This window comes from Schistosoma mansoni, chromosome 5, assembly GCF_000237925.1.
Source record: "Schistosoma mansoni strain Puerto Rico chromosome 5, complete genome".
In the NCBI taxonomy this organism is placed as follows: Eukaryota; Metazoa; Platyhelminthes; class Trematoda; order Strigeidida; family Schistosomatidae; genus Schistosoma; species Schistosoma mansoni.
The window spans coordinates 6681231-6694127 of NC_031499.1; positions in this window are offsets into that span (position 1 = coordinate 6681231).

Sequence of the window (12897 nt, forward strand, 5' to 3'; positions counted from 1 at the left end):
CCTCTTAATAATCCTGTAGAACTGGATAGACTTCAAATTAAATCGGCAATAGTAGTTCACGTCATTTTCAACAATCATCAAGTTGTATATAGTTGAGATCATGAGTCAATTGAAGCTAGACCACCATGGAAAACCTGCAAGCACTGAATGGCCGTTTCGTCTTATCGTGGGACTCCTCAGTAGCGCACATCCACGATCCCGCTCCCCACGAAACGGACTCAGGACCTATCAGTCTCGCGCGCGAGCGCTTAACATCTAGAACCACTGGGCCGGCCGGCATTCAACGGTGTTAATGTCTAACTTCAACCAATCCACGAAGTTGAGCAAACATTCACCATTGTCTCCAGTGAGTTGCTATCTCACAATATAGCCGGTTGAACTCCACTGGTTACTGCTTCTCACTAGAACTCCAGAAAATACCTCATGGAGCCAGTCGCTAGTGAGCATATGATCATTATCAGAAGGGGGTTTTGTGGAGATTTTTAATAATTTTATATTTGAAATCATAAATTAATTGAAGCTAGACCATCATGCAAAACCTGGAGTTCAACCAGTTCTGTTGGGAGATATCAACTCCCTGAGGACATTGGTCAACTGTTTAAGTTAAACATTAACACCATTGGATGCCAACCGGCTCACTGGTCTAGTGGTTAAGCGCTCGCGCGCGAGACTGATAGGTCCTGAGTCCGAATCTCGCGAGGTGGGATCGTGGATGTGCACTGCTGAGGGGTTCCACAATAGGACGAGATCGCCGTCAAGCAGTGCTAGCAGGTTTTCCATGGTGATCTAGCTTCAATTGGTTCATGATTTCAACTATATAAAATTACTAAAATCTCCACAAAACCTCCCTTCTGATGATCATCAAATCGATTTCAAAAATATCAAAATACTACAAAAAGGCTTTTCCAATTACAAAGAAAGAAGATTAGCTGAAGCCTTCCATATAATGCCTAATCCTACTGCTCTCAATAGAAGGGAAGGCCTTACCATACATCCTACTTGGACTATCTATCCTAGTCACCTAGGCTGATATTACTTACAATTCATACTATTACCTTACATATGAAACTCTATCCTTTGTCATTATAAAGGTCACACATTTTTCATCCATAACAGTACACACACACACACATTTACATACATATCGCTTATGAATTACCTTGACCGAAATGACATGACATTGATTTATTCAGATCTGTTTTTTGATTGATCGCACCTCATACTCGTATTATTCCGTTGTACTATTTAAACTTGGATTATTGTTAATTTGGTTATTTATTAACTCTGAAGAAGTAGCTTACACTGAGTGACGAAACGTCATAAAATCTAATTTATCTACTTTTTGTCTTGCACAATTTCCAACTGAACATTAATCATATTTTTGTAGGCATCATTTAATTTGTAGACCATATCTGTTATTGATTGAACCCGATTAAGGTGTTGTTTCAAATGGGTGAGCACTGGACAGCTATTTACCATATGTATGAAACTTCTTATTAGTCCCCACTGACATAACCTCCTGAGATGGAACTATATATCTCTAAAGTATGTCATTGTGTGACAACTAGAGTACCATCCGATAGTGTAATTTCCTATTTTTAGTCAATTCTTGACATGGCGTGGTAATCACCAAATAGCACTGGTTGGTTGATCTTAGGTATTTGTTGAAGAGTCCCATACTCCTACGAAACAACTGTCCAATACCCCTACTTTTCATTGGTTTCTAATAATATCATTCTGTGATGGATATCAGGTAGAAACTGATCATATTCATAGAAAATCAACTATCTTTTGTAAAATAAAACCTATAGATTTGAACCGAGAAGCGTTGAAAAACTGTTTCTTCCTAGTATGCGACTCCACAGTAGTATACATCCAAAACCTCATCCGGGTTCGCATCGACAACCTTGTCTTTCATGGGGCAAGAAACCTTTAGATTACTGAGTTGAAATCTACTCCAATCAATTTGAAGTATTGTGCTACCAACATAACGATATTTTCTTTACACTAGGACTTCTCTAGTCATAGCTTCTCACTAGAGCTTCGGAAATAAGCAAATGTCAGACTGACATTATGTTGGGGCGATCCTGAAAATTTCTCGTACTAGACAAGAAAGGCTCAGGAAACGTTAAGAAGCATTTTATCCAATCAGCGTTCACTAGAAGTTTTGCTAGAAACATCACGAAAACGAAAAGTCACATCAGAGTTTCTGATTGGCTGATTACTACACTGCTACTATGTTTAGTAGCTTTCCAGAATGTTTGAGATAACCCAAGGACTTCTAAAATACTATAAAAACCCTATATCTTCTGTACATGAATGAACCTTTGGAGTAAAGTGCTTCTCGTATATTTTGCGTCTTTTCTCTCGTGTTCAAGCCGCTGTGTAGTTCTAGCTTGGGGGTTACGAGACTAGCTTAGGATTCGAATACAGCGTCAAATCAGCAAGACTTATCACATTAAATGATAACAATAATAATCTTATTGTACATTAAGAAATACTTAAGTCTCAGTAAGTTCCTATTTATATATATCCACTTGTGAATATTCAAAAAATATGAACACGAATTTTTCCAAAAATGATTGACTTCCTCTTATAACAGTCGGATTTTCTTCGTCTACATGAATGAAATGTTGGTTTGCTTTAGACAGATATCTACGGGTCCAGGGTTTCCTGTTGACCACCTCCAACCACCATCTTATCTCAATATATAGTGTACGCATTGTCGAACCACCTAGACTAGTGGCCACATTGCAACTTGATCGATAGCATTCGATCAGCACTAAAAAGGAGTTGAGTCGCATGACATTGATCACCACCCAGTGATCAATCAATTGTGATTACATCTCAGTCCTAGAGGAGGTCGGTCACGGCCCGAATAGCTCAGTGGTAACGTCTCTGACTGTGAAGCTGAGTGACACGGGATCGAATCCGTCAGGGAGCACCAGTTCCCTCAAGATAACAGGTACACCTTGTTGGCGAGTGCCAAGTAGCACGAAACCCGGGTCCAGGGTTTCCTGTTGACCACCTCCAACCACCATCTTCTTTCAACGAATATCTACACTAGAACGCTCCTAGTGTCTATTCTACAAAACATCAACACAACTCAGATCAAGAACACGTGACTAGCCTGACTAGAACGTAAGTATATTTCCAGAGTATTAATAAGGGTAAGAGAATATATAACTCATCTAGTACCTGTCAGACTATCTACAAGTTTGACTAAGCAAACAGCCAATCATTATCATCCTCATCTACACATTAGCTCCATTCTTGTTCATTTTAAAAAATGCATTTAACTCTTTGAAAATATTAGTCACGCTACAATTAAAAGTTGATTTCGTTACTCAACTAAACTTTTTGATATACCTCCGCCAGCCACTTATTACAATCGAATTCAAACAAGGTAGCTAAGTTCTTATCAGAAAGATGAGAAAGAACAGATCATATTCTACATTCAGAACAAACGTCAAGGAGAAGTGTTTGAAATGTTTTCTAAGTAAGTGAATTAGTCATACTAGTCGTGATAATCATTCATGAACTTTTTTCAGGGGATACAACAACAGTCTTCTGTAATTAAGAGAAGTGGTTGAACTTTTCAGTGGATTGTAGTCAGTATTGAACTTCATAAGTCGTCAACATCCATTCAACGATCATGCTACCATAGTAATTTTTAACTGTGAATACTCGTTAGTAAGAAACGTTTGATGAAGTAAAAAACTTTTCAAAGATTAAGACTTAAGTTGGGAAAAAAGTCACTGAAGGACTCTAATTAATATACTGGATTAATTGTCCGACAACTCCAGAAGATACAAGTGTTTATTAACAGTTGTCTGCGCAAGGTACTTCGGATCCGATGACCAGACAATATCAGTAACAACCTACTGTGGGAGATAACAAACCAGATTCCATCGGAGGAAGAAATCAGGAAGAAGCGCTGGAAGTTGATTGGGCACACATTGAGGAAATCACCCAATTGCGTCACAAAACAAGCCCTCACATGGAATCCTGAAGGTCAAAGGAGAAGAGGAAGATCAAAGAACACATTACGCCGAGAAATAGAGACAGACATGAGAAGAATGAACAAAAAATGGATAGAACTAAAAAAGAAGGCCCAGGACAGAGTGTGTTGGAGGAAGCTGGTCGGCGGCCTATGCTCCATTGGGAGTAACAGGCGTAAGTAAGTAAGTAAGTAAGTAATTGTCCGACAGTATATAGAACAATTGTAGTTTATCAGTAATAATAATCATACAACTACTGGATTTGTTGAGTGTTAATTTAGAATTACAAAGCATGGAACTCAGTGATTAATCAGTAATCAACACAAATGGATGATACAACCAAAGCAAAGAAGTTAACAATGACAGGTTAAAGGTCAACAATAACCAATCAACATTATAGTCTATAGAACAAGCTGTAAACCATATATGGAGAAATTTGAACAGTTCACTTTTGCCTGTAGTTTGTACTGATGATGTCATTCAGATTAACTGTGAAAGCTCCACAACCAAAATCTTTAAGTCAAAGGCTTGAGGAGTAGGATTCTAAGAAAACCACCTACTTCCGTTTGAGCATCCGAGAAGCATCACAGTCCTCATATAAATCAATAATAACTATTACTGACCTCATTAATAGTTGTATGGTACATTTGTATTTGGCACCTCCTTTTACAAATATTTATACATAAACCTAACCAATTCAATTATATATATAGACATATTCCTATTGGTTAAAATGGGCCAAGGTCATATATGGTCTGTTTTTGGAATATGTATATATATATAGAGAGAGGGGGGGATGGAGAGAATGTATTGATCTATAAAATAATAATTATTGATTATAAAAATCAATATATTGATTTTAATGAATAAACAAAATCTATAGAAAGAAATCAATATTTTTCGTATGATTTACCAAAAAAATTGTATTTCATTGATTTATTGCATGTATTACTATACATGATGGTCATAATTATATTGATTGTGTAATAATAAATGATTAATTGATTAGATAATCTTATATAGTTGAAATCATGAATGTCAATTGAAGCTAGACCACCATGGTAAACCTAGAAGCACTGCATGACGGCCGTTTCGTCCTATTGTGGGACTCCTCCTTGGCAGTGCGCATCCACGATCCCACCTCGTGAGATTTGAACCCAGGACCTGTCAGTCTGGCGCGCGAGCACTTAACCTGTAGACCACTGAGTAGGCCGGCATCCAATGGTGTTAATGTCTCACTTCAACCAATCCATGAATTTGAGCAACCATTCGGTGATGTCTTCAGTGAGCTGATATCTCCCAACAGACCTGGTTGAACTCCACTGGTTACTGCTTCTCACTAGAACTCCAGGAAGTACCACATGGAGCCAGTCGCTAGTGAGCATATGATCATTATCAGAAGGGGGTTTTGTGGAGATTTTAGTAATTTTATATAGCTGAAATCATGATCTCGCGAGGCAGGATCGTGGATGTGCACTGCTGAGGAGTCCCACAATTGGACGAAACGGCCGTCTAACAGTGCTTGCAGGTTTTCCATGGTGTTCTAGCTTCAATTGACTCATGATTTCAACTATATAAACAAGATAGATAAAATATCATCTTTTGTTAATCAGTAGTGTTTTAGAATAAGGAAACTTATGATTTATGCTTAGAATCTAGGTTACTATATTGATTGGATATGATCAAGTATGTCTAATGATAAACAATGAACGACGGATATGACTACTAAATAACGAGTGTTTTTCTTCTTAACTAACCTTGAAAATTCCTATCCAGCATATTATAATGATGCAGTATAATTGAGAAAAAGTCAGTCTATGTTTTCTTATAACTTACCTTCAGATGTGATGAAATAGCTAATATGATTAATTTTAGGGTATATGTTGTATTCAAATTGCATCACGAGGCAAACGCTTACTTGGAATCCGGAAGGGAATCGGAAAATAGGAAGATCAAAGAATACATTACGCCGGGAAATAGAAGCAGATATGAAAAGGATGAATGTGAACTGGAAAGAATTGGAAAGGATTGTTTGGGACAGGGTTGGATGAAGAATGCTGGTTGTTTACTTATGTTCCTCGACGAGGGGTAACAGGAGTAAGTAAGTAATGTGTTGTATTAATAATGATACTATCTAACCGCTAAACTAGTTTCATTGTATAATATAAATTGGTTATTGAGAGAGATGAAAGTTTTTAGATTTTCACTCCATGTTACGTGTAAACTTGATTTACTAGTTAATATGTTTACAGTAAACTGAATCACAAGGCAGACACCTACTTGGAATCTTGAAGGGAAATGTAAAAAGAGGAAGACCAAAAAGCAACCTGCACCGAAAATTGAAAGTAACTAGAAAGAACTAAAAATGATTACTTAGGACAGAGTTTGCAGGAGATTTTTTTATTTAAACACGTAAATATTGGTACAAAGGGGCACCAGATATATATGCGCCAAGCAAATCTCATTTGATTTGTGTGAGGGCTGCGATGATACTGCCCAGGTGCCCAAACCAAAACAGGTGGTTTTCTTAGGGGGCCACACACGGAGCATTTGACCTAAAGGTCTGATCCACAAGACAGTGGAGCATGATGGTGTTGGGTAGTCTATGCTTTTTCACGAGGGGTAACAGGCGTAAGTAAGTATATTTGCAGCAAACCATTCACATCAGACGAAAAAGAAGGAGTGCTTGTGTACGCATCTTGGCGTACATTCTACAAAAATTAAGATTGAATAGGTCAACTTATTACCAACACACTCATTCCTTGTCCTCTGTTTCATAATGGACACAATGTTGACATCACTGTTAACTATTTGATACCAAACATAGGAATTTAAAGGGATATAGTAATCAATCTCTCACTACCTTGGTAACCTTGGTCACATTTCATATTTTTGATAGAAAAAAAACTCCTTTCATTCTTTTTTTGAATCTTTTTGAGCTTAACCCACCTTAATCTATTATTCTATCAAATTATATTGGTTATTTTCATGAAACTTCATGATCAGTTATCATTCGCTATTGTTTCTATGCTGCAAGGGGCTGCAAAGAAACAACGGAATAGAATGAATTCATTTGATCCTGCTATGTTTGTTATTCTTGTTTTAATAGTTGAATTCATGAGTCGATCTGAACTAGATCACCATCGAAAACCCGGGAATACTGGATGGCCATTTCTTCTTAGTATTGGAGTCCTCAGCAGTGCGCATTCACCATCCCTCACGTGTGGTTCGAACCCAGGACCTTCAACCTCGCGCACGAATGCTGAGCCTCTAGACTACTAAGTTGGCATTCAGAGGTGTTAATCTCTAACTTCAATCGATCTATGCTCTTGTGCAACCCTCCATCCATTGTCTGAAGTTGATAATTTTCTCCATCCGACACGGACTGGACTCCACTGGCCGTCCAGTGCTTCCAAGTTTTCGATGGTGGTCTAACAATCTCCACAAATCCTCGTTCTTTCTTTAATCAAATTTATCAATGAGAATAATTGTACAATAGAAATAATCAGTTTAATTTTGGAGATGATCTTCATTCTCGGTTAATATGTATATTAGTACAATTTGTATTATTGATCGAACGGTCAAACAAGAATGTCATCAGTCATATGATTTAACCTTTCAAGTTGCAACAGAAAGTCAAGTATACTTACACAGAACTATTTTACGCCAAAACTACATTTATCTTAATACACAAATTCCTACGTCGATAATTCAATAGTTTTCACATTTTGAAATAACAACAGTCTAAGCGTAATTCATTATGAACAAATCAATAAAGGATTGTATACTACAGTATTATTATTGTTCTATGACTAAATTATCACAATGAACGTGGATAAAGGAATTACAGGATCTTATCCTTGATCCGCCCCCAAATGCCCTGGTAAGGCCGAGAGTGGGGAGAGTTGGCTCTCCCTCTCGAAACGCTCATACATGGCTACGCGTACATAGCCTCTGCCAAAAAAGTCCTACTCACTGCCCTCTCATGGCATTACTGTTGTTTACGAAATTGAGAGGACGAAAAGCGAATATCAGGGGCTTTAACCGGGCTGGTGGACACGGAAAGTCCACCTAGGGAAGTTGGAAAATCCTGATTCCAAAACAATGGTGTACATGCGCTCCAGGATTCTTAGGGAACACATGGCGTATGAATCAATCGTTGGTCACCGGCTACCATGGGACTGAATCTCCTCACGATGATCCACTGCGTTGTGGATCGGATCTTTAGGTCAAATGCTCCGTGTGTGGCCCCCTAAGAAAACCACCTGCTTCAATTTGGGTGTCTGGACAGTATTATCACAGCTTTCACACAAATCAAATGACATTTGTGTGGCGCATATATATTCGGTGCCCCTTTGTACCAATATTCATATGCTTAAATAAATAAACCCTCGATTCAATTCATAAAATCATCAATATGCAGAGAAATGATCAAGTTTTTCAAAACACTTTTTTGTACAGATTCCAGAAATTCGGAGGTTGATTTATGGCAAACTTGTACGTAATACTTCGTTATAAAATTCTGAACAATCGTAGAATATAACCCTAGACTTTGTCTTTCTCACTCACTCACACAGTCACTCACTTCTATCTATCTATCTATCTATCTATCTATACTACATACAACATACATACTCACCTACATACATATATCATATGGAAATGCGAAGACGGAAATGATCTAAAAAAAATGTGATGTATTTGCGTTATACATTTCGAATAATCTGGTCACACATATACCTTTTACCCTGGCCAACTAGTTAACAATCAATTTTATATTATGGTGACGTAATTTGATTAATGTTCATTTTCATATCCTAAACTTATCTTATCTACAAGCAAAGATGGATAGTGGCTAGCAATGGAATCCAGTTTGACACGCGTTTCGTCCTATTTGGGACTTGTCAGCTGGATGTGCTTGCATCTCAGAGTTAAAGTTCACTCCGTGACTCATACCCGGTACCGATCACTAAGATGCTAACGAGTCCCGAATAGAACGAAACGCGCGTCCTGGATTCCATTGCTAGCAACTATTCATCTTTGCTTACAATGCTTGTGAATTAAGGCTATATTGAGGCAATACGCACAGTGTGTACATATGTCAATACGGGACTGATCAATTATAGTCCTAAGCATCAATAGAAAGATTCAAACAAACAATACCAAGTGAATTTAATCCTTGATTCACATGTTAGAATTTTCTATGATGTACTCTGTCTTAAACTTGGTCAATTCTTTATGGATTATTAATTTGGATTTATAATCGTAGAACCTGTTAAAAATTCATTGAAAAGAATATTCTTCGTTCATATAAGTGTATATAGTTGAAATCATGAGTCAATTGAAGCTAGACCACCATGGAAAACCTGAAAGCACGGCTTGACGACCGTTTCGTCCTATTATGGGACTCCTTAGCAGTGCGCATCCACGATTCCGCCTTGTGAGATTCGAATCCATTACCTCTCGGTCTCGCGCGAGAGCGCTTAACCTCTAGACCACTGAGTGGGCCGGTATCCAACAGTGTTGATGTCTAATTTCAACCAATCCACGAAATTGAGCAACCATTCACCAATGCCTTCAGTGATTTGATATCTCCCAACAGACCTGGTTGACCTCCAGTTTTCCCATGGTGGTCCAGCTTCAAATGGTTCATGATTTCAACTATATAAAATTACTAAAGTCTCCACCAAACCCCCTTCTCATATAATTGTGTTTTAAAATAATAATAACCAATTAAATGAATGTCCAAGTAAAGAAGCTAATATAGGGGGAGAAACATTTTTACATCGTATAGAAAGAATTGGAAGTTGTGGCGTTATCCTAGGCTATAAAATGACTTAAGGATTATCAAGGTAAATCCAAGGTTATGACCAACTGTCTTCGTACATATGAGGGGGGTTTAAATTTACGATTAGTTAAAGCTTCAATAAACCTGAGCATTTATCCTTGACATTATCTATACAACGTTTTTAAAGCTCTATTGATGTCAATTTTGTACCCCGTTTCAATTATATGTTTTACTATCAATGAACATGGTTTTCTAACTCCCACGTTGATCGGATCATTTGACAATTATTGGTTTTGAAACCATCTAGATATATGTTAAATGATCCTTGATTGCATTGTTCAATTACTCCTCCCTATGTATTTGTGTCTACACAAACATGTAAATTGGTAAATACAATGAAATGTGACGAAATCATTTGTTCATTGTCTAGGTCTCTTTAGAATCATAGACTTAGACTTTTCAATCACAACCAATAACAATCTGTATTATTTCGTTTGATTAACAGCCAATAGGAATGAGTACTTCGAAATGTACACCTACTTAAAACTGTGGTAGTATTTTATAACTGCTCATAACTAACAGTAACTCAATATTCATATTTATAAATAAATCGTAGCTAGTAGCAGAATCATGGACGTGAGTTTCGTCCTATTCAAAGTTCATCAGTTGAATATACTCTCATTTAAGTATTGATGTGTCCCATTCGGATTTGAACTTGATACCTTATACAATTGTAGCTACAATCTAACTATTCAGTGAAATTTGTGACAAAAAATGACTGTATTGAGTCAATTATTATTGGATGAATATAGACTAACAAAGACTGTTCAAAAATTAACTCTGAATATCATAAATTGAATCATTCAAATTCTTACAAACAACAACGTATGTAATCTTGATTGACATTTTATTATCCCCTTTGCTGCTATGCTAGTACGTATACACCAAATTGCATTCCATTGCCTTTTTACGTTATTGTTCCCTTCAGTAATATCTACAAACACTATAAGCAGAGATAGGTGGTAGCTAGCAGTGAAATCTAGGACGTTCGTTTCGTCCTATTTCAAAATCCTCAGCTGGATATACTTGAATCCCACAATTGATGTCCACTGGGTTCCAGTCCTAGAGTGAACATCGAATCTGAAATGCAGGTACTGACGAGTCTCAAAAAGGATGAAACGCGTGTCCTGGATTCCACTATTAGTCACTATACATCTTTACTTATAATGCTTGTGGATTAAGGCTATATCAATATAATACGCACAGGATGCACATATACCAATAAGAGAGTGATCAATTGTAGTCCTAAACATCAATGGGAAGATTCAAATAAACAATACCAAATGAATATATACTGAAGGCTCAGTCTTTTTGTGTTAGATTATACATAATCTAACACAGTAATTGATCCTATTGTTAGACCCTAACCAAAGACAATATCAGTATTCTTTAAACAATATTTGCTCTGTAATATGTGTGTCCAGAAGACAGATGATCTATAGTCATATCTATAAACTTATATGTTATAGTTTGTTCGATTTCCAAATGGAGAGTCTTATGAACGACTTCAACAGATTCGTTAACTATATACAGTTAATTTCCCTTAGGAAGTTCTAGAAATTTTTTTGAAAGAATCTTTTCTTTGTTTGTTCAAGTACTTCACTATATATCATAATGGCTCTAATGTTGTATAAAATGTGATTTCTTATTTATATTCGATCATGTACCTGATCACATGTGTTTTCTAATCTTGATGATACAAAACGAATCAGCTGCTTAGTGATTGAACAAGTTAAATACAGAAAGAATTTGCGTAGGCCAATCTTTGTCATGATATTGAATGGAACATAAGTAGTATTGGTGTAAAATGATTATTAATTTTCTGGTTAGCGTTTTTTTAGCCAGTAATTTTTCTACGGGATGCGGTCGCTAACCCCATGCCCAACCCTTCTTTTTTATCCGAGCTTGTGACCTGCAGTAGTCCCCGAAGGAGCTATAGGTGGAGTTAAAGTGATTATTAGTGAATTTAATAAATTTTCGTAGTATTGATTGAACATAATGATGTGGAAGTCATAATAAATATCTCTTGTGTTCCAACACATGCTAGTAATTATAAATACAACTGGTGAACGATTGCTCAAACTTCGTGGATTGGCTGAAGTTAGACATTAACACCGTTGGATGCCGGTTCAGTGGTCTACCGGTTAAGTGTTCACACGCGAGATTTATAGGTCATGGGCTCGAATCTCGTGAGGCGGGAGGAGTCCCACAATGAGATTAAACGGCCGTCCAGTGCTTCCAGGTTTTCCATGGTGGTCTAGCTTCAAATAACTCATGATTTCAACTATGAAAATACTGATATCTCCACAAAACCCCTTCTAACTATAAATCCACTAATCTTAATATCGTATACATTATGCAGTTGTTTATAGTCCATGTAAATCCCCAACTTCTTAAACTTCCTATCAAAATGTAAGGCAGTCATGTTTTATGTTAACAAATATCCTACATTATTTAGGCTTCCAACTTAAGTGTCGATATAACTAAAAGGTTAAACCTAAGGCTTTACTAAAAAATAACTTTCATAAATACTCAGTAAAGATTTACCAACTTATTCATCAGTAAGAATAGCTATTTTGATGGTAGGTTTGTTCTCTGAGATGGATGGTTAGGTTGTGTGTCTCCTCTCGATAATGGAACCCATGTGCATCATTGGTTTGAAATGAGGGTTTCCCCCCCTAGGTGGACTCTCCGTGTCCACCAACCCGGTTAAAGCGCTGGACATTCGCTTTTCATCCTCTCAATTTCGTAGACAACAGTAATGCCACGAGAAGGCAGTGAGTAGGACTTCCCTGTCAGAGGCTATATACGCGTGGCCATGTGAATAAGAATATATATAGAATAATCGTCCATTGATAGGTCCCGGCAATTACCCATACTTATGTCTTCGTTAGGATATAACAATAACTATCAGTTTTCTCAGTTCAAAAATGAAAGTTATAACCTATTTAGTCAAGTTAGCTGACAGAATCATATTAACTTAATGAATTGCTTTCACCTCAAGTACTTTAGATAGTAAGATATATCTCATGTAAAGTTATAAATGGA